Here is a 22,870-nt window from a genome sequence, read left to right as displayed (position 1 = left end):
ATATGTCAGGTCGACACACCACTTTTCTCTTTCAAATATGTACAAGTTTTGCCACATTCCGCGCTTGTAACATATCTTCTTTAACGCTCAATTTCTTTCATTTTTCTACCATACAGATATTTTACCGTACGCCCAAAAACGTACGTATTATATTTTTGTTCTATCATAAAATCACATTTTTCTACGTACGCCAGCTTCGTACGTTTCTATCTTTGCCTTCATAAAATCACAAGATAATTTTATCTTCAAGAGTCTCGCTATTAACATCTTGTAAGATAAATGTACGTCCCAGCTAAAACGTACAAATACTTCAAGTTAAGTAATAATATATCATCGCTATTGACAAATTTTTAAGATCCAAGACACAGTTCTCTCTATATGTTTTAATATTTTTTATGTACTCAAATATATTCAAAGGAAAAAGTACATGGGTGATGCCATAGTCGTGGAAGCGCGTACGCTCACGCTGATCTTCTGACCGCCGGAAGCACGAAACCTCTGATCTGGGCAAAATCGGCAAGCCGAGGAAGAACGGACAGGACACATGCTGGACTGGCGAGAAAGCGTGTTCTTCCGCTCGCGCTAGGCATTTCGATTTCTGACACCTCTTGATTTAAAAAATCAGTTTTTTGATAGTTTTCTCTCTCCACTGGGCTATTCATTTTAGCCACAGTTTTCAATTGGTACGATTTGCTTCCAAATCTTACAGATGCATTTTAAAAAATTTTTCCATCGCTCGGACAGAAGAGTCGATTGCTCAGTGAGTACGAGTATACATACAAAGTGCATACGGGTAACCAACCCCGTAGGGCTTGCCACATATGGGCCATTCGGTCAAAGACACCGACCCGTGGCCACGCTGTGTGGAGAAAAGTCCGTAACGTAAACGGCACGAAACAGTCAGGACCGAAGCCCCGAAGGAGCTCTGAGACAGCTTCTCGACCGAGATCGTAGAATTGGCCCAAAACCCGCTCTGCTCCGTCCGCCTCGCACGGACCGTGTATCTCTTATAGATACCGAACGGCCGGCAAGGACGCCGGCGCCGCCGGCCGAATAGCACGCGCGCTTATGAGTGTAAACCGCCGCGGCAACAGACCGCCCGGCCGTGCTGTTGTAACATAGCGCGTGAACGAACGAAAAAAAAATTTATAGTAAACATTAAAATAAATTACATTACCGTAAACTAGACAAAAAATTACACATTTTTTCCCAATATGAAAATTTTCACAAACTTTTCAAAGTCCCATCGCATCGAGTAAACTTTTTTAATAACGCTTCCGCACGATTCTAAATGCTTAATCCATATGTGAAATCGTTCACTGATCACGAATATCGTATTTAAAAAAATTACAAAAATTTATTTTTCAAAATAATCAAAAAAAACCGAAAAATCACAAGAGTAAAGTACCATTATTTTAAACAATATGTCGTTCTAAATGCTTAATCCCTATGTAAAAAAGTTATCTAAGCAAGAATATGTAATTGAAAAAAATTAGAAAAATTTATTTTAGCCGTAAATCGAAAATAATGGGGACACCGGAGCTGTTCGAAGCGCCGAGACGCGCCGCGTACGCCCGAATATTTTCAAAGTCCCAACGTACCGATCAAGAGTAAAGTACCATTTTCCTACATTAGATTTCGTTCTAAATGCTTAATCCCTATGTAAAAACGTTAGTTAAGCAAGAATATCGTATTTTTAAAAAAATCTAATGATAGGATTTTCCAGAAAATTGAAAAAACCGAAAAATGTCAAGAGTAAAGTGCCATTTTCTGACATTAGATTTCGTTCTAAATGCTTAATCCCTATGTAGAAACGTTAGTTAAGCAAGAATATCGTATTTTTAAAAAAATCTAATGATAGGATTCTTCAGAAAATTGAAAAAACCGTAAAATGTCAAGAGTAAAGTGCCCTTACTTTAAACAATGTATCGTTCTAAATGCTTAATCCCTATGTAAAAAAGTTATTTAAGCAGGAATATGTTATTGAAAAAAATTAGAAAAATTTATTTTAGCCGTAAATCGAAAATAATGGATCGAGCGAATCGGTCGATTGCGCCGAGACGCGCTATGATGCAACAGACGAGCGATTGGAACGCCCGAATATTTTCAAAGTCCCAACGTACCGATCAAGAGTAAAGTACCATTTTCCTACATTAGATTTCGTTCTAAATGCTTAATCCCTATGTAAAAACGTTAGTTAAGCAAGAATATCGTATTTTTAAAAAAATCTAATGATAGGATTTTCCAGAAAAATGAAAAAACCGAAAAATGTCAAGAGTAAAGTGCCATTTTCTGACATTAGATTTCGTTCTAAATGCTTAATCCCTATGTAGAAACGTTAGTTAAGCAAGAATATCGTATTTTTAAAAAAATCTAATGATAGGATTTTTCAGAAAATTGAAAAAACCGTAAAATGTCAAGAGTAAAGTGCCCTTACTTTAAACAATGTATCGTTCTAAATGCTTAATCCCTATGTAAAAAAGTTATTTAAGCAGGAATATGTTATTGAAAAAAATTAGAAAAATTTATTTTAGCCGTAAATCGAAAATAATGGATCGAGCGAATCGCTCGATTGCGCCGAGACGCGCGATGATGCAACAGACGAGCGATTGGAACGCCCGAATATTTTCAAAGTCCCAACGTACCGATCAAGAGTAAAGTACCATTTTCCTACATTAGATTTCGTTCTAAATGCTTAATCCCTATGTAGAAACGTTAGTTAAGCAAGAATATCGTATTTTTAAAAAAATCTAATGATAGGATTTTCCAGAAAATTGAAAAAACCGAAAAATGTCAAGAGTAAAGTGCCATTTTCTGACATTAGATTTCGTTCTAAATGCTTAATCCCTATGTAGAAACGTTAGATAAGCAAGAATATCGTATTTTTAAAAAAATCTAATGATAGGATTTTTCAGAAAATTGAAAAAACCGTAAAATGTCAAGAGTAAAGTGCCCTTATTTTAAACAATCTATCGTTCTAAATGCTTAATCCCTATGTAAAAAAGTTATCTAAGCAAGAATATGTTATTGAATAAAATGAGAAAAATTTATTTTAGCCGTAAATCGAAAATAATGGGTCGAGCGAATCGCTCGATTGCGCCGAGACGCGCTATGATGCAACAGACGAGCGATTGGAACGCCCGAATATTTTCAAAGTCCCAACGTACCGATCAAGAGTAAAGTACCATTTTCCTACATTAGATTTCGTTCTAAATGCTTAATCCCTATGTAGAAACGTTAGTTAAGCAAGAATATCGTATTTTTAAAAAAATCTAATGATAGGATTTTCCAGAAAAATGAAAAAACCGAAAAATGTCAAGAGTAAAGTGCCATTTTCTGACATTAGATTTCGTTCTAAATGCTTAATCCCTATGTAGAAACGTTAGTTAAGCAAGAATATCGTATTTTTAAAAAAATCTAATGATAGGATTTTTCAGAAAATTGAAAAAACCGTAAAATGTCAAGAGTAAAGTGCCCTTACTTTAAACAATATATCGTTCTAAATGCTTAATCCCTATGTAAAAAAGTTATTTAAGCAGGAATATGTTATTGAAAAAAATTAGAAAAATTTATTTTAGCCGTAAATCGAAAATAATGGATCGAGCGAATCGGTCGATTGCGCCGAGACGCGCTATGATGCAACAGACGAGCGATTGGAACGCCCGAATATTTTCAAAGTCCCAACGTACCGATCAAGAGTAAAGTACCATTTTCCTACATTAGATTTCGTTCTAAATGCTTAATCCCTATGTAAAAACGTTAGTTAAGCAAGAATATCGTATTTTTAAAAAAATCTAATGATAGGATTTTCCAGAAAATTGAAAAAACCGAAAAATGTCAAGAGTAAAGTGCCATTTTCTGACATTAGATTTCGTTCTAAATGCTTAATCCCTATGTAGAAACGTTAGTTAAGCAAGAATATCGTATTTTTAAAAAAATCTAATGATAGGATTCTTCAGAAAATTGAAAAAACCGTAAAATGTCAAGAGTAAAGTGCCCTTACTTTAAACAATGTATCGTTCTAAATGCTTAATCCCTATGTAAAAAAGTTATTTAAGCAGGAATATGTTATTGAAAAAAATTAGAAAAATTTATTTTAGCCGTAAATCGAAAATAATGGGGACACCGGAGCTGTTCGAAGCGCCGAGCGCGTCGCGTACGCCCGAATATTTTCAAAGTCCCAACGTACCGATCAAGAGTAAAGTACCATTTTCCTACATTAGATTTCGTTCTAAATGCTTAATCCCTATGTAAAAACGTTAGTTAAGCAAGAATATCGTATTTTTAAAAAAATCTAATGATAGGATTTTCCAGAAAATTGAAAAAACCGAAAAATGTCAAGAGTAAAGTGCCATTTTCTGACATTAGATTTCGTTCTAAATGCTTAATCCCTATGTAGAAACGTTAGTTAAGCAAGAATATCGTATTTTTAAAAAAATCTAATGATAGGATTCTTCAGAAAATTGAAAAAACCGTAAAATGTCAAGAGTAAAGTGCCCTTACTTTAAACAATGTATCGTTCTAAATGCTTAATCCCTATGTAAAAAAGTTATTTAAGCAGGAATATGTTATTGAAAAAAATTAGAAAAATTTATTTTAGCCGTAAATCGAAAATAATGGATCGAGCGAATCGGTCGATTGCGCCGAGACGCGCTATGATGCAACAGACGAGCGATTGGAACGCCCGAATATTTTCAAAGTCCCAACGTACCGATCAAGAGTAAAGTACCATTTTCCTACATTAGATTTCGTTCTAAATGCTTAATCCCTATGTAAAAACGTTAGTTAAGCAAGAATATCGTATTTTTAAAAAAATCTAATGATAGGATTTTCCAGAAAATTGAAAAAACCGAAAAATGTCAAGAGTAAAGTGCCATTTTCTGACATTAGATTTCGTTCTAAATGCTTAATCCCTATGTAGAAACGTTAGTTAAGCAAGAATATCGTATTTTTAAAAAAATCTAATGATAGGATTCTTCAGAAAATTGAAAAAACCGTAAAATGTCAAGAGTAAAGTGCCCTTACTTTAAACAATGTATCGTTCTAAATGCTTAATCCCTATGTAAAAAAGTTATTTAAGCAGGAATATGTTATTGAAAAAAATTAGAAAAATTTATTTTAGCCGTAAATCGAAAATAATGGGGACACCGGAGCTGTTCGAAGCGCCGAGCGCGTCGCGTACGCCCGAATATTTTCAAAGTCCCAACGTACCGATCAAGAGTAAAGTACCATTTTCCTACATTAGATTTCGTTCTAAATGCTTAATCCCTATGTAAAAACGTTAGTTAAGCAAGAATATCGTATTTTTAAAAAAATCTAATGATAGGATTTTCCAGAAAATTGAAAAAACCGAAAAATGTCAAGAGTAAAGTGCCATTTTCTGACATTAGATTTCGTTCTAAATGCTTAATCCCTATGTAGAAACGTTAGTTAAGCAAGAATATCGTATTTTTAAAAAAATCTAATGATAGGATTCTTCAGAAAATTGAAAAAACCGTAAAATGTCAAGAGTAAAGTGCCCTTACTTTAAACAATGTATCGTTCTAAATGCTTAATCCCTATGTAAAAAAGTTATTTAAGCAGGAATATGTTATTGAAAAAAATTAGAAAAATTTATTTTAGCCGTAAATCGAAAATAATGGATCGAGCGAATCGGTCGATTGCGCCGAGACGCGCTATGATGCAACAGACGAGCGATTGGAACGCCCGAATATTTTCAAAGTCCCAACGTACCGATCAAGAGTAAAGTACCATTTTCCTACATTAGATTTCGTTCTAAATGCTTAATCCCTATGTAAAAACGTTAGTTAAGCAAGAATATCGTATTTTTAAAAAAATCTAATGATAGGATTTTCCAGAAAATTGAAAAAACCGAAAAATGTCAAGAGTAAAGTGCCATTTTCTGACATTAGATTTCGTTCTAAATGCTTAATCCCTATGTAGAAACGTTAGTTAAGCAAGAATATCGTATTTTTAAAAAAATCTAATGATAGGATTTTTCAGAAAATTGAAAAAACCGTAAAATGTCAAGAGTAAAGTGCCCTTACTTTAAACAATGTATCGTTCTAAATGCTTAATCCCTATGTAAAAAAGTTATTTAAGCAGGAATATGTTATTGAAAAAAATTAGAAAAATTTATTTTAGCCGTAAATCGAAAATAATGGATCGAGCGAATCGGTCGATTGCGCCGAGACGCGCTATGATGCAACAGACGAGCGATTGGAACGCCCGAATATTTTCAAAGTCCCAACGTACCGATCAAGAGTAAAGTACCATTTTCCTACATTAGATTTCGTTCTAAATGCTTAATCCCTATGTAAAAACGTTAGTTAAGCAAGAATATCGTATTTTTAAAAAAATCTAATGATAGGATTTTCCAGAAAATTGAAAAAACCGAAAAATGTCAAGAGTAAAGTGCCATTTTCTGACATTAGATTTCGTTCTAAATGCTTAATCCCTATGTAGAAACGTTAGTTAAGCAAGAATATCGTATTTTTAAAAAAATCTAATGATAGGATTTTTCAGAAAATTGAAAAAACCGTAAAATGTCAAGAGTAAAGTGCCCTTACTTTAAACAATGTATCGTTCTAAATGCTTAATCCCTATGTAAAAAAGTTATTTAAGCAGGAATATGTTATTGAAAAAAATTAGAAAAATTTATTTTAGCCGTAAATCGAAAATAATGGATCGAGCGAATCGGTCGATTGCGCCGAGACGCGCTATGATGCAACAGACGAGCGATTGGAACGCCCGAATATTTTCAAAGTCCCAACGTACCGATCAAGAGTAAAGTACCATTTTCCTACATTAGATTTCGTTCTAAATGCTTAATCCCTATGTAAAAACGTTAGTTAAGCAAGAATATCGTATTTTTAAAAAAATCTAATGATAGGATTTTCCAGAAAATTGAAAAAACCGAAAAATGTCAAGAGTAAAGTGCCATTTTCTGACATTAGATTTCGTTCCAAATGCTTAATCCCTATGTAGAAACGTTAGTTAAGCAAGAATATCGTATTTTTAAAAAAATCTAATGATAGGATTTTTCAGAAAATTGAAAAAACCGTAAAATGTCAAGAGTAAAGTGCCCTTACTTTAAACAATGTATCGTTCTAAATGCTTAATCCCTATGTAAAAAAGTTATTTAAGCAGGAATATGTTATTGAAAAAAATTAGAAAAATTTATTTTAGCCGTAAATCGAAAATAATGGATCGAGCGAATCGCTCGATTGCGCCGAGACGCGCTATGATGCAACAGACGAGCGATTGGAACGCCCGAATATTTTCAAAGTCCCAACGTACCGATCAAGAGTAAAGTACCATTTTCCTACATTAGATTTCGTTCTAAATGCTTAATCCCTATGTAGAAACGTTAGTTAAGCAAGAATATCGTATTTTTAAAAAAATCTAATGATAGGATTTTCCAGAAAATTGAAAAAACCGAAAAATGTCAAGAGTAAAGTGCCATTTTCTGACATTAGATTTCGTTCTAAATGCTTAATCCCTATGTAGAAACGTTAGTTAAGCAAGAATATCGTATTTTTAAAAAAATCTAATGATAGGATTCTTCAGAAAATTGAAAAAACCGTAAAATGTCAAGAGTAAAGTGCCCTTACTTTAAACAATGTATCGTTCTAAATGCTTAATCCCTATGTAAAAAAGTTATTTAAGCAGGAATATGTTATTGAAAAAAATTAGAAAAATTTATTTTAGCCGTAAATCGAAAATAATGGGGACACCGGAGCTGTTCGAAGCGCCGAGCGCGTCGCGTACGCCCGAATATTTTCAAAGTCCCAACGTACCGATCAAGAGTAAAGTACCATTTTCCTACATTAGATTTCGTTCTAAATGCTTAATCCCTATGTAAAAACGTTAGTTAAGCAAGAATATCGTATTTTTAAAAAAATCTAATGATAGGATTTTCCAGAAAATTGAAAAAACCGAAAAATGTCAAGAGTAAAGTGCCATTTTCTGACATTAGATTTCGTTCTAAATGCTTAATCCCTATGTAGAAACGTTAGTTAAGCAAGAATATCGTATTTTTAAAAAAATCTAATGATAGGATTCTTCAGAAAATTGAAAAAACCGTAAAATGTCAAGAGTAAAGTGCCCTTACTTTAAACAATGTATCGTTCTAAATGCTTAATCCCTATGTAAAAAAGTTATTTAAGCAGGAATATGTTATTGAAAAAAATTAGAAAAATTTATTTTAGCCGTAAATCGAAAATAATGGATCGAGCGAATCGGTCGATTGCGCCGAGACGCGCTATGATGCAACAGACGAGCGATTGGAACGCCCGAATATTTTCAAAGTCCCAACGTACCGATCAAGAGTAAAGTACCATTTTCCTACATTAGATTTCGTTCTAAATGCTTAATCCCTATGTAAAAACGTTAGTTAAGCAAGAATATCGTATTTTTAAAAAAATCTAATGATAGGATTTTCCAGAAAATTGAAAAAACCGAAAAATGTCAAGAGTAAAGTGCCATTTTCTGACATTAGATTTCGTTCTAAATGCTTAATCCCTATGTAGAAACGTTAGTTAAGCAAGAATATCGTATTTTTAAAAAAATCTAATGATAGGATTCTTCAGAAAATTGAAAAAACCGTAAAATGTCAAGAGTAAAGTGCCCTTACTTTAAACAATGTATCGTTCTAAATGCTTAATCCCTATGTAAAAAAGTTATTTAAGCAGGAATATGTTATTGAAAAAAATTAGAAAAATTTATTTTAGCCGTAAATCGAAAATAATGGGGACACCGGAGCTGTTCGAAGCGCCGAGCGCGTCGCGTACGCCCGAATATTTTCAAAGTCCCAACGTACCGATCAAGAGTAAAGTACCATTTTCCTACATTAGATTTCGTTCTAAATGCTTAATCCCTATGTAAAAACGTTAGTTAAGCAAGAATATCGTATTTTTAAAAAAATCTAATGATAGGATTTTTCAGAAAATTGAAAAAACCGTAAAATGTCAAGAGTAAAGTGCCCTTACTTTAAACAATGTATCGTTCTAAATGCTTAATCCCTATGTAAAAAAGTTATTTAAGCAGGAATATGTTATTGAAAAAAATTAGAAAAATTTATTTTAGCCGTAAATCGAAAATAATGGATCGAGCGAATCGGTCGATTGCGCCGAGACGCGCTATGATGCAACAGACGAGCGATTGGAACGCCCGAATATTTTCAAAGTCCCAACGTACCGATCAAGAGTAAAGTACCATTTTCCTACATTAGATTTCGTTCTAAATGCTTAATCCCTATGTAAAAACGTTAGTTAAGCAAGAATATCGTATTTTTAAAAAAATCTAATGATAGGATTTTCCAGAAAATTGAAAAAACCGAAAAATGTCAAGAGTAAAGTGCCATTTTCTGACATTAGATTTCGTTCTAAATGCTTAATCCCTATGTAGAAACGTTAGTTAAGCAAGAATATCGTATTTTTAAAAAAATCTAATGATAGGATTTTTCAGAAAATTGAAAAAACCGTAAAATGTCAAGAGTAAAGTGCCCTTACTTTAAACAATGTATCGTTCTAAATGCTTAATCCCTATGTAAAAAAGTTATTTAAGCAGGAATATGTTATTGAAAAAAATTAGAAAAATTTATTTTAGCCGTAAATCGAAAATAATGGATCGAGCGAATCGGTCGATTGCGCCGAGACGCGCTATGATGCAACAGACGAGCGATTGGAACGCCCGAATATTTTCAAAGTCCCAACGTACCGATCAAGAGTAAAGTACCATTTTCCTACATTAGATTTCGTTCTAAATGCTTAATCCCTATGTAAAAACGTTAGTTAAGCAAGAATATCGTATTTTTAAAAAAATCTAATGATAGGATTTTCCAGAAAATTGAAAAAACCGAAAAATGTCAAGAGTAAAGTGCCATTTTCTGACATTAGATTTCGTTCCAAATGCTTAATCCCTATGTAGAAACGTTAGTTAAGCAAGAATATCGTATTTTTAAAAAAATCTAATGATAGGATTTTTCAGAAAATTGAAAAAACCGTAAAATGTCAAGAGTAAAGTGCCCTTACTTTAAACAATGTATCGTTCTAAATGCTTAATCCCTATGTAAAAAAGTTATTTAAGCAGGAATATGTTATTGAAAAAAATTAGAAAAATTTATTTTAGCCGTAAATCGAAAATAATGGATCGAGCGAATCGCTCGATTGCGCCGAGACGCGCTATGATGCAACAGACGAGCGATTGGAACGCCCGAATATTTTCAAAGTCCCAACGTACCGATCAAGAGTAAAGTACCATTTTCCTACATTAGATTTCGTTCTAAATGCTTAATCCCTATGTAGAAACGTTAGTTAAGCAAGAATATCGTATTTTTAAAAAAATCTAATGATAGGATTTTCCAGAAAATTGAAAAAACCGAAAAATGTCAAGAGTAAAGTGCCATTTTCTGACATTAGATTTCGTTCTAAATGCTTAATCCCTATGTAGAAACGTTAGTTAAGCAAGAATATCGTATTTTTAAAAAAATCTAATGATAGGATTCTTCAGAAAATTGAAAAAACCGTAAAATGTCAAGAGTAAAGTGCCCTTACTTTAAACAATGTATCGTTCTAAATGCTTAATCCCTATGTAAAAAAGTTATTTAAGCAGGAATATGTTATTGAAAAAAATTAGAAAAATTTATTTTAGCCGTAAATCGAAAATAATGGATCGAGCGAATCGGTCGATTGCGCCGAGACGCGCTATGATGCAACAGACGAGCGATTGGAACGCCCGAATATTTTCAAAGTCCCAACGTACCGATCAAGAGTAAAGTACCATTTTCCTACATTAGATTTCGTTCTAAATGCTTAATCCCTATGTAAAAACGTTAGTTAAGCAAGAATATCGTATTTTTAAAAAAATCTAATGATAGGATTTTCCAGAAAATTGAAAAAACCGAAAAATGTCAAGAGTAAAGTGCCATTTTCTGACATTAGATTTCGTTCTAAATGCTTAATCCCTATGTAGAAACGTTAGTTAAGCAAGAATATCGTATTTTTAAAAAAATCTAATGATAGGATTCTTCAGAAAATTGAAAAAACCGTAAAATGTCAAGAGTAAAGTGCCCTTACTTTAAACAATGTATCGTTCTAAATGCTTAATCCCTATGTAAAAAAGTTATTTAAGCAGGAATATGTTATTGAAAAAAATTAGAAAAATTTATTTTAGCCGTAAATCGAAAATAATGGATCGAGCGAATCGGTCGATTGCGCCGAGACGCGCTATGATGCAACAGACGAGCGATTGGAACGCCCGAATATTTTCAAAGTCCCAACGTACCGATCAAGAGTAAAGTACCATTTTCCTACATTAGATTTCGTTCTAAATGCTTAATCCCTATGTAAAAACGTTAGTTAAGCAAGAATATCGTATTTTTAAAAAAATCTAATGATAGGATTTTCCAGAAAATTGAAAAAACCGAAAAATGTCAAGAGTAAAGTGCCATTTTCTGACATTAGATTTCGTTCTAAATGCTTAATCCCTATGTAGAAACGTTAGTTAAGCAAGAATATCGTATTTTTAAAAAAATCTAATGATAGGATTCTTCAGAAAATTGAAAAAACCGTAAAATGTCAAGAGTAAAGTGCCCTTACTTTAAACAATGTATCGTTCTAAATGCTTAATCCCTATGTAAAAAAGTTATTTAAGCAGGAATATGTTATTGAAAAAAATTAGAAAAATTTATTTTAGCCGTAAATCGAAAATAATGGATCGAGCGAATCGGTCGATTGCGCCGAGACGCGCTATGATGCAACAGACGAGCGATTGGAACGCCCGAATATTTTCAAAGTCCCAACGTACCGATCAAGAGTAAAGTACCATTTTCCTACATTAGATTTCGTTCTAAATGCTTAATCCCTATGTAAAAACGTTAGTTAAGCAAGAATATCGTATTTTTAAAAAAATCTAATGATAGGATTTTCCAGAAAAATGAAAAAACCGAAAAATGTCAAGAGTAAAGTGCCATTTTCTGACATTAGATTTCGTTCTAAATGCTTAATCCCTATGTAGAAACGTTAGTTAAGCAAGAATATCGTATTTTTAAAAAAATCTAATGATAGGATTTTTCAGAAAATTGAAAAAACCGTAAAATGTCAAGAGTAAAGTGCCCTTACTTTAAACAATGTATCGTTCTAAATGCTTAATCCCTATGTAAAAAAGTTATTTAAGCAGGAATATGTTATTGAAAAAAATTAGAAAAATTTATTTTAGCCGTAAATCGAAAATAATGGATCGAGCGAATCGCTCGATTGCGCCGAGACGCGCGATGATGCAACAGACGAGCGATTGGAACGCCCGAATATTTTCAAAGTCCCAACGTACCGATCAAGAGTAAAGTACCATTTTCCTACATTAGATTTCGTTCTAAATGCTTAATCCCTATGTAGAAACGTTAGTTAAGCAAGAATATCGTATTTTTAAAAAAATCTAATGATAGGATTTTCCAGAAAATTGAAAAAACCGAAAAATGTCAAGAGTAAAGTGCCATTTTCTGACATTAGATTTCGTTCTAAATGCTTAATCCCTATGTAGAAACGTTAGATAAGCAAGAATATCGTATTTTTAAAAAAATCTAATGATAGGATTTTTCAGAAAATTGAAAAAACCGTAAAATGTCAAGAGTAAAGTGCCCTTATTTTAAACAATCTATCGTTCTAAATGCTTAATCCCTATGTAAAAAAGTTATCTAAGCAAGAATATGTTATTGAATAAAATGAGAAAAATTTATTTTAGCCGTAAATCGAAAATAATGGGTCGAGCGAATCGCTCGATTGCGCCGAGACGCGCTATGATGCAACAGACGAGCGATTGGAACGCCCGAATATTTTCAAAGTCCCAACGTACCGATCAAGAGTAAAGTACCATTTTCCTACATTAGATTTCGTTCTAAATGCTTAATCCCTATGTAGAAACGTTAGTTAAGCAAGAATATCGTATTTTTAAAAAAATCTAATGATAGGATTTTCCAGAAAATTGAAAAAACCGAAAAATGTCAAGAGTAAAGTGCCATTTTCTGACATTAGATTTCGTTCTAAATGCTTAATCCCTATGTAGAAACGTTAGTTAAGCAAGAATATCGTATTTTTAAAAAAATCTAATGATAGGATTCTTCAGAAAATTGAAAAAACCGTAAAATGTCAAGAGTAAAGTGCCCTTACTTTAAACAATGTATCGTTCTAAATGCTTAATCCCTATGTAAAAAAGTTATTTAAGCAGGAATATGTTATTGAAAAAAATTAGAAAAATTTATTTTAGCCGTAAATCGAAAATAATGGATCGAGCGAATCGGTCGATTGCGCCGAGACGCGCTATGATGCAACAGACGAGCGATTGGAACGCCCGAATATTTTCAAAGTCCCAACGTACCGATCAAGAGTAAAGTACCATTTTCCTACATTAGATTTCGTTCTAAATGCTTAATCCCTATGTAAAAACGTTAGTTAAGCAAGAATATCGTATTTTTAAAAAAATCTAATGATAGGATTTTCCAGAAAATTGAAAAAACCGAAAAATGTCAAGAGTAAAGTGCCATTTTCTGACATTAGATTTCGTTCTAAATGCTTAATCCCTATGTAGAAACGTTAGTTAAGCAAGAATATCGTATTTTTAAAAAAATCTAATGATAGGATTCTTCAGAAAATTGAAAAAACCGTAAAATGTCAAGAGTAAAGTGCCCTTACTTTAAACAATGTATCGTTCTAAATGCTTAATCCCTATGTAAAAAAGTTATTTAAGCAGGAATATGTTATTGAAAAAAATTAGAAAAATTTATTTTAGCCGTAAATCGAAAATAATGGGGACACCGGAGCTGTTCGAAGCGCCGAGCGCGTCGCGTACGCCCGAATATTTTCAAAGTCCCAACGTACCGATCAAGAGTAAAGTACCATTTTCCTACATTAGATTTCGTTCTAAATGCTTAATCCCTATGTAAAAACGTTAGTTAAGCAAGAATATCGTATTTTTAAAAAAATCTAATGATAGGATTTTTCAGAAAATTGAAAAAACCGTAAAATGTCAAGAGTAAAGTGCCCTTACTTTAAACAATGTATCGTTCTAAATGCTTAATCCCTATGTAAAAAAGTTATTTAAGCAGGAATATGTTATTGAAAAAAATTAGAAAAATTTATTTTAGCCGTAAATCGAAAATAATGGATCGAGCGAATCGGTCGATTGCGCCGAGACGCGCTATGATGCAACAGACGAGCGATTGGAACGCCCGAATATTTTCAAAGTCCCAACGTACCGATCAAGAGTAAAGTACCATTTTCCTACATTAGATTTCGTTCTAAATGCTTAATCCCTATGTAAAAACGTTAGTTAAGCAAGAATATCGTATTTTTAAAAAAATCTAATGATAGGATTTTCCAGAAAATTGAAAAAACCGAAAAATGTCAAGAGTAAAGTGCCATTTTCTGACATTAGATTTCGTTCTAAATGCTTAATCCCTATGTAGAAACGTTAGTTAAGCAAGAATATCGTATTTTTAAAAAAATCTAATGATAGGATTTTTCAGAAAATTGAAAAAACCGTAAAATGTCAAGAGTAAAGTGCCCTTACTTTAAACAATGTATCGTTCTAAATGCTTAATCCCTATGTAAAAAAGTTATTTAAGCAGGAATATGTTATTGAAAAAAATTAGAAAAATTTATTTTAGCCGTAAATCGAAAATAATGGATCGAGCGAATCGGTCGATTGCGCCGAGACGCGCTATGATGCAACAGACGAGCGATTGGAACGCCCGAATATTTTCAAAGTCCCAACGTACCGATCAAGAGTAAAGTACCATTTTCCTACATTAGATTTCGTTCTAAATGCTTAATCCCTATGTAAAAACGTTAGTTAAGCAAGAATATCGTATTTTTAAAAAAATCTAATGATAGGATTTTCCAGAAAATTGAAAAAACCGAAAAATGTCAAGAGTAAAGTGCCATTTTCTGACATTAGATTTCGTTCCAAATGCTTAATCCCTATGTAGAAACGTTAGTTAAGCAAGAATATCGTATTTTTAAAAAAATCTAATGATAGGATTTTTCAGAAAATTGAAAAAACCGTAAAATGTCAAGAGTAAAGTGCCCTTACTTTAAACAATGTATCGTTCTAAATGCTTAATCCCTATGTAAAAAAGTTATTTAAGCAGGAATATGTTATTGAAAAAAATTAGAAAAATTTATTTTAGCCGTAAATCGAAAATAATGGATCGAGCGAATCGCTCGATTGCGCCGAGACGCGCTATGATGCAACAGACGAGCGATTGGAACGCCCGAATATTTTCAAAGTCCCAACGTACCGATCAAGAGTAAAGTACCATTTTCCTACATTAGATTTCGTTCTAAATGCTTAATCCCTATGTAGAAACGTTAGTTAAGCAAGAATATCGTATTTTTAAAAAAATCTAATGATAGGATTTTCCAGAAAATTGAAAAAACCGAAAAATGTCAAGAGTAAAGTGCCATTTTCTGACATTAGATTTCGTTCTAAATGCTTAATCCCTATGTAGAAACGTTAGTTAAGCAAGAATATCGTATTTTTAAAAAAATCTAATGATAGGATTCTTCAGAAAATTGAAAAAACCGTAAAATGTCAAGAGTAAAGTGCCCTTACTTTAAACAATGTATCGTTCTAAATGCTTAATCCCTATGTAAAAAAGTTATTTAAGCAGGAATATGTTATTGAAAAAAATTAGAAAAATTTATTTTAGCCGTAAATCGAAAATAATGGATCGAGCGAATCGGTCGATTGCGCCGAGACGCGCTATGATGCAACAGACGAGCGATTGGAACGCCCGAATATTTTCAAAGTCCCAACGTACCGATCAAGAGTAAAGTACCATTTTCCTACATTAGATTTCGTTCTAAATGCTTAATCCCTATGTAAAAACGTTAGTTAAGCAAGAATATCGTATTTTTAAAAAAATCTAATGATAGGATTTTCCAGAAAATTGAAAAAACCGAAAAATGTCAAGAGTAAAGTGCCATTTTCTGACATTAGATTTCGTTCTAAATGCTTAATCCCTATGTAGAAACGTTAGTTAAGCAAGAATATCGTATTTTTAAAAAAATCTAATGATAGGATTCTTCAGAAAATTGAAAAAACCGTAAAATGTCAAGAGTAAAGTGCCCTTACTTTAAACAATGTATCGTTCTAAATGCTTAATCCCTATGTAAAAAAGTTATTTAAGCAGGAATATGTTATTGAAAAAAATTAGAAAAATTTATTTTAGCCGTAAATCGAAAATAATGGATCGAGCGAATCGGTCGATTGCGCCGAGACGCGCTATGATGCAACAGACGAGCGATTGGAACGCCCGAATATTTTCAAAGTCCCAACGTACCGATCAAGAGTAAAGTACCATTTTCCTACATTAGATTTCGTTCTAAATGCTTAATCCCTATGTAAAAACGTTAGTTAAGCAAGAATATCGTATTTTTAAAAAAATCTAATGATAGGATTTTCCAGAAAATTGAAAAAACCGAAAAATGTCAAGAGTAAAGTGCCATTTTCTGACATTAGATTTCGTTCTAAATGCTTAATCCCTATGTAGAAACGTTAGTTAAGCAAGAATATCGTATTTTTAAAAAAATCTAATGATAGGATTCTTCAGAAAATTGAAAAAACCGTAAAATGTCAAGAGTAAAGTGCCCTTACTTTAAACAATGTATCGTTCTAAATGCTTAATCCCTATGTAAAAAAGTTATTTAAGCAGGAATATGTTATTGAAAAAAATTAGAAAAATTTATTTTAGCCGTAAATCGAAAATAATGGATCGAGCGAATCGGTCGATTGCGCCGAGACGCGCTATGATGCAACAGACGAGCGATTGGAACGCCCGAATATTTTCAAAGTCCCAACGTACCGATCAAGAGTAAAGTACCATTTTCCTACATTAGATTTCGTTCTAAATGCTTAATCCCTATGTAAAAACGTTAGTTAAGCAAGAATATCGTATTTTTAAAAAAATCTAATGATAGGATTTTCCAGAAAAATGAAAAAACCGAAAAATGTCAAGAGTAAAGTGCCATTTTCTGACATTAGATTTCGTTCTAAATGCTTAATCCCTATGTAGAAACGTTAGTTAAGCAAGAATATCGTATTTTTAAAAAAATCTAATGATAGGATTTTTCAGAAAATTGAAAAAACCGTAAAATGTCAAGAGTAAAGTGCCCTTACTTTAAACAATGTATCGTTCTAAATGCTTAATCCCTATGTAAAAAAGTTATTTAAGCAGGAATATGTTATTGAAAAAAATTAGAAAAATTTATTTTAGCCGTAAATCGAAAATAATGGATCGAGCGAATCGCTCGATTGCGCCGAGACGCGCGATGATGCAACAGACGAGCGATTGGAACGCCCGAATATTTTCAAAGTCCCAACGTACCGATCAAGAGTAAAGTACCATTTTCCTACATTAGATTTCGTTCTAAATGCTTAATCCCTATGTAGAAACGTTAGTTAAGCAAGAATATCGTATTTTTAAAAAAATCTAATGATAGGATTTTCCAGAAAATTGAAAAAACCGAAAAATGTCAAGAGTAAAGTGCCATTTTCTGACATTAGATTTCGTTCTAAATGCTTAATCCCTATGTAGAAACGTTAGATAAGCAAGAATATCGTATTTTTAAAAAAATCTAATGATAGGATTTTTCAGAAAATTGAAAAAACCGTAAAATGTCAAGAGTAAAGTGCCCTTATTTTAAACAATCTATCGTTCTAAATGCTTAATCCCTATGTAAAAAAGTTATCTAAGCAAGAATATGTTATTGAATAAAATGAGAAAAATTTATTTTAGCCGTAAATCGAAAATAATGGGTCGAGCGAATCGCTCGATTGCGCCGAGACGCGCTATGATGCAACAGACGAGCGATTGGAACGCCCGAATATTTTCAAAGTCCCAACGTACCGATCAAGAGTAAAGTACCATTTTCCTACATTAGATTTCGTTCTAAATGCTTAATCCCTATGTAGAAACGTTAGTTAAGCAAGAATATCGTATTTTTAAAAAAATCTAATGATAGGATTTTCCAGAAAAATGAAAAAACCGAAAAATGTCAAGAGTAAAGTGCCATTTTCTGACATTAGATTTCGTTCTAAATGCTTAATCCCTATGTAGAAACGTTAGTTAAGCAAGAATATCGTATTTTTAAAAAAATCTAATGATAGGATTTTTCAGAAAATTGAAAAAACCGTAAAATGTCAAGAGTAAAGTGCCCTTACTTTAAACAATATATCGTTCTAAATGCTTAATCCCTATGTAAAAAAGTTATTTAAGCAGGAATATGTTATTGAAAAAAATTAGAAAAATTTATTTTAGCCGTAAATCGAAAATAATGGATCGAGCGAATCGGTCGATTGCGCCGAGACGCGCTATGATGCAACAGACGAGCGATTGGAACGCCCGAATATTTTCAAAGTCCCAACGTACCGATCAAGAGTAAAGTACCATTTTCCTACATTAGATTTCGTTCTAAATGCTTAATCCCTATGTAAAAACGTTAGTTAAGCAAGAATATCGTATTTTTAAAAAAATCTAATGATAGGATTTTCCAGAAAATTGAAAAAACCGAAAAATGTCAAGAGTAAAGTGCCATTTTCTGACATTAGATTTCGTTCTAAATGCTTAATCCCTATGTAGAAACGTTAGTTAAGCAAGAATATCGTATTTTTAAAAAAATCTAATGATAGGATTCTTCAGAAAATTGAAAAAACCGTAAAATGTCAAGAGTAAAGTGCCCTTACTTTAAACAATGTATCGTTCTAAATGCTTAATCCCTATGTAAAAAAGTTATTTAAGCAGGAATATGTTATTGAAAAAAATTAGAAAAATTTATTTTAGCCGTAAATCGAAAATAATGGGGACACCGGAGCTGTTCGAAGCGCCGAGCGCGTCGCGTACGCCCGAATATTTTCAAAGTCCCAACGTACCGATCAAGAGTAAAGTACCATTTTCCTACATTAGATTTCGTTCTAAATGCTTAATCCCTATGTAAAAACGTTAGTTAAGCAAGAATATCGTATTTTTAAAAAAATCTAATGATAGGATTTTCCAGAAAATTGAAAAAACCGAAAAATGTCAAGAGTAAAGTGCCATTTTCTGACATTAGATTTCGTTCTAAATGCTTAATCCCTATGTAGAAACGTTAGTTAAGCAAGAATATCGTATTTTTAAAAAAATCTAATGATAGGATTCTTCAGAAAATTGAAAAAACCGTAAAATGTCAAGAGTAAAGTGCCCTTACTTTAAACAATGTATCGTTCTAAATGCTTAATCCCTATGTAAAAAAGTTATTTAAGCAGGAATATGTTATTGAAAAAAATTAGAAAAATTTATTTTAGCCGTAAATCGAAAATAATGGATCGAGCGAATCGGTCGATTGCGCCGAGACGCGCTATGATGCAACAGACGAGCGATTGGAACGCCCGAATATTTTCAAAGTCCCAACGTACCGATCAAGAGTAAAGTACCATTTTCCTACATTAGATTTCGTTCTAAATGCTTAATCCCTATGTAAAAACGTTAGTTAAGCAAGAATATCGTATTTTTAAAAAAATCTAATGATAGGATTTTCCAGAAAATTGAAAAAACCGAAAAATGTCAAGAGTAAAGTGCCATTTTCTGACATTAGATTTCGTTCTAAATGCTTAATCCCTATGTAGAAACGTTAGTTAAGCAAGAATATCGTATTTTTAAAAAAATCTAATGATAGGATTCTTCAGAAAATTGAAAAAACCGTAAAATGTCAAGAGTAAAGTGCCCTTACTTTAAACAATGTATCGTTCTAAATGCTTAATCCCTATGTAAAAAAGTTATTTAAGCAGGAATATGTTATTGAAAAAAATTAGAAAAATTTATTTTAGCCGTAAATCGAAAATAATGGGGACACCGGAGCTGTTCGAAGCGCCGAGCGCGTCGCGTACGCCCGAATATTTTCAAAGTCCCAACGTACCGATCAAGAGTAAAGTACCATTTTCCTACATTAGATTTCGTTCTAAATGCTTAATCCCTATGTAAAAACGTTAGTTAAGCAAGAATATCGTATTTTTAAAAAAATCTAATGATAGGATTTTCCAGAAAATTGAAAAAACCGAAAAATGTCAAGAGTAAAGTGCCATTTTCTGACATTAGATTTCGTTCTAAATGCTTAATCCCTATGTAGAAACGTTAGTTAAGCAAGAATATCGTATTTTTAAAAAAATCTAATGATAGGATTCTTCAGAAAATTGAAAAAACCGTAAAATGTCAAGAGTAAAGTGCCCTTACTTTAAACAATGTATCGTTCTAAATGCTTAATCCCTATGTAAAAAAGTTATTTAAGCAGGAATATGTTATTGAAAAAAATTAGAAAAATTTATTTTAGCCGTAAATCGAAAATAATGGATCGAGCGAATCGGTCGATTGCGCCGAGACGCGCTATGATGCAACAGACGAGCGATTGGAACGCCCGAATATTTTCAAAGTCCCAACGTACCGATCAAGAGTAAAGTACCATTTTCCTACATTAGATTTCGTTCTAAATGCTTAATCCCTATGTAAAAACGTTAGTTAAGCAAGAATATCGTATTTTTAAAAAAATCTAATGATAGGATTTTCCAGAAAATTGAAAAAACCGAAAAATGTCAAGAGTAAAGTGCCATTTTCTGACATTAGATTTCGTTCTAAATGCTTAATCCCTATGTAGAAACGTTAGTTAAGCAAGAATATCGTATTTTTAAAAAAATCTAATGATAGGATTTTTCAGAAAATTGAAAAAACCGTAAAATGTCAAGAGTAAAGTGCCCTTACTTTAAACAATGTATCGTTCTAAATGCTTAATCCCTATGTAAAAAAGTTATTTAAGCAGGAATATGTTATTGAAAAAAATTAGAAAAATTTATTTTAGCCGTAAATCGAAAATAATGGATCGAGCGAATCGGTCGATTGCGCCGAGACGCGCTATGATGCAACAGACGAGCGATTGGAACGCCCGAATATTTTCAAAGTCCCAACGTACCGATCAAGAGTAAAGTACCATTTTCCTACATTAGATTTCGTTCTAAATGCTTAATCCCTATGTAAAAACGTTAGTTAAGCAAGAATATCGTATTTTTAAAAAAATCTAATGATAGGATTTTCCAGAAAATTGAAAAAACCGAAAAATGTCAAGAGTAAAGTGCCATTTTCTGACATTAGATTTCGTTCCAAATGCTTAATCCCTATGTAGAAACGTTAGTTAAGCAAGAATATCGTATTTTTAAAAAAATCTAATGATAGGATTTTTCAGAAAATTAAAAAAACCGTAAAATGTCAAGAGTAAAGTGCCCTTACTTTAAACAATGTATCGTTCTAAATGCTTAATCCCTATGTAAAAAAGTTATTTAAGCAGGAATATGTTATTGAAAAAAATTAGAAAAATTTATTTTAGCCGTAAATCGAAAATAATGGATCGAGCGAATCGCTCGATTGCGCCGAGACGCGCTATGATGCAACAGACGAGCGATTGGAACGCCCGAATATTTTCAAAGTCCCAACGTACCGATCAAGAGTAAAGTACCATTTTCCTACATTAGATTTCGTTCTAAATGCTTAATCCCTATGTAGAAACGTTAGTTAAGCAAGAATATCGTATTTTTAAAAAAATCTAATGATAGGATTTTCCAGAAAATTGAAAAAACCGAAAAATGTCAAGAGTAAAGTGCCATTTTCTGACATTAGATTTCGTTCTAAATGCTTAATCCCTATGTAGAAACGTTAGTTAAGCAAGAATATCGTATTTTTAAAAAAATCTAATGATAGGATTCTTCAGAAAATTGAAAAAACCGTAAAATGTCAAGAGTAAAGTGCCCTTACTTTAAACAATGTATCGTTCTAAATGCTTAATCCCTATGTAAAAAAGTTATTTAAGCAGGAATATGTTATTGAAAAAAATTAGAAAAATTTATTTTAGCCGTAAATCGAAAATAATGGATCGAGCGAATCGGTCGATTGCGCCGAGACGCGCTATGATGCAACAGACGAGCGATTGGAACGCCCGAATATTTTCAAAGTCCCAACGTACCGATCAAGAGTAAAGTACCATTTTCCTACATTAGATTTCGTTCTAAATGCTTAATCCCTATGTAAAAACGTTAGTTAAGCAAGAATATCGTATTTTTAAAAAAATCTAATGATAGGATTTTCCAGAAAATTGAAAAAACCGAAAAATGTCAAGAGTAAAGTGCCATTTTCTGACATTAGATTTCGTTCTAAATGCTTAATCCCTATGTAGAAACGTTAGTTAAGCAAGAATATCGTATTTTTAAAAAAATCTAATGATAGGATTCTTCAGAAAATTGAAAAAACCGTAAAATGTCAAGAGTAAAGTGCCCTTACTTTAAACAATGTATCGTTCTAAATGCTTAATCCCTATGTAAAAAAGTTATTTAAGCAGGAATATGTTATTGAAAAAAATTAGAAAAATTTATTTTAGCCGTAAATCGAAAATAATGGATCGAGCGAATCGGTCGATTGCGCCGAGACGCGCTATGATGCAACAGACGAGCGATTGGAACGCCCGAATATTTTCAAAGTCCCAACGTACCGATCAAGAGTAAAGTACCATTTTCCTACATTAGATTTCGTTCTAAATGCTTAATCCCTATGTAAAAACGTTAGTTAAGCAAGAATATCGTATTTTTAAAAAAATCTAATGATAGGATTTTCCAGAAAATTGAAAAAACCGAAAAATGTCAAGAGTAAAGTGCCATTTTCTGACATTAGATTTCGTTCTAAATGCTTAATCCCTATGTAGAAACGTTAGTTAAGCAAGAATATCGTATTTTTAAAAAAATCTAATGATAGGATTCTTCAGAAAATTGAAAAAACCGTAAAATGTCAAGAGTAAAGTGCCCT

This window comes from Megalopta genalis, unplaced genomic scaffold, assembly GCF_051020955.1.
Source record: "Megalopta genalis isolate 19385.01 unplaced genomic scaffold, iyMegGena1_principal scaffold0136, whole genome shotgun sequence".
NCBI classification, from domain to species: Eukaryota; Metazoa; Arthropoda; class Insecta; order Hymenoptera; family Halictidae; genus Megalopta; species Megalopta genalis.
This window is presented reverse-complemented; position numbering follows the sequence as displayed.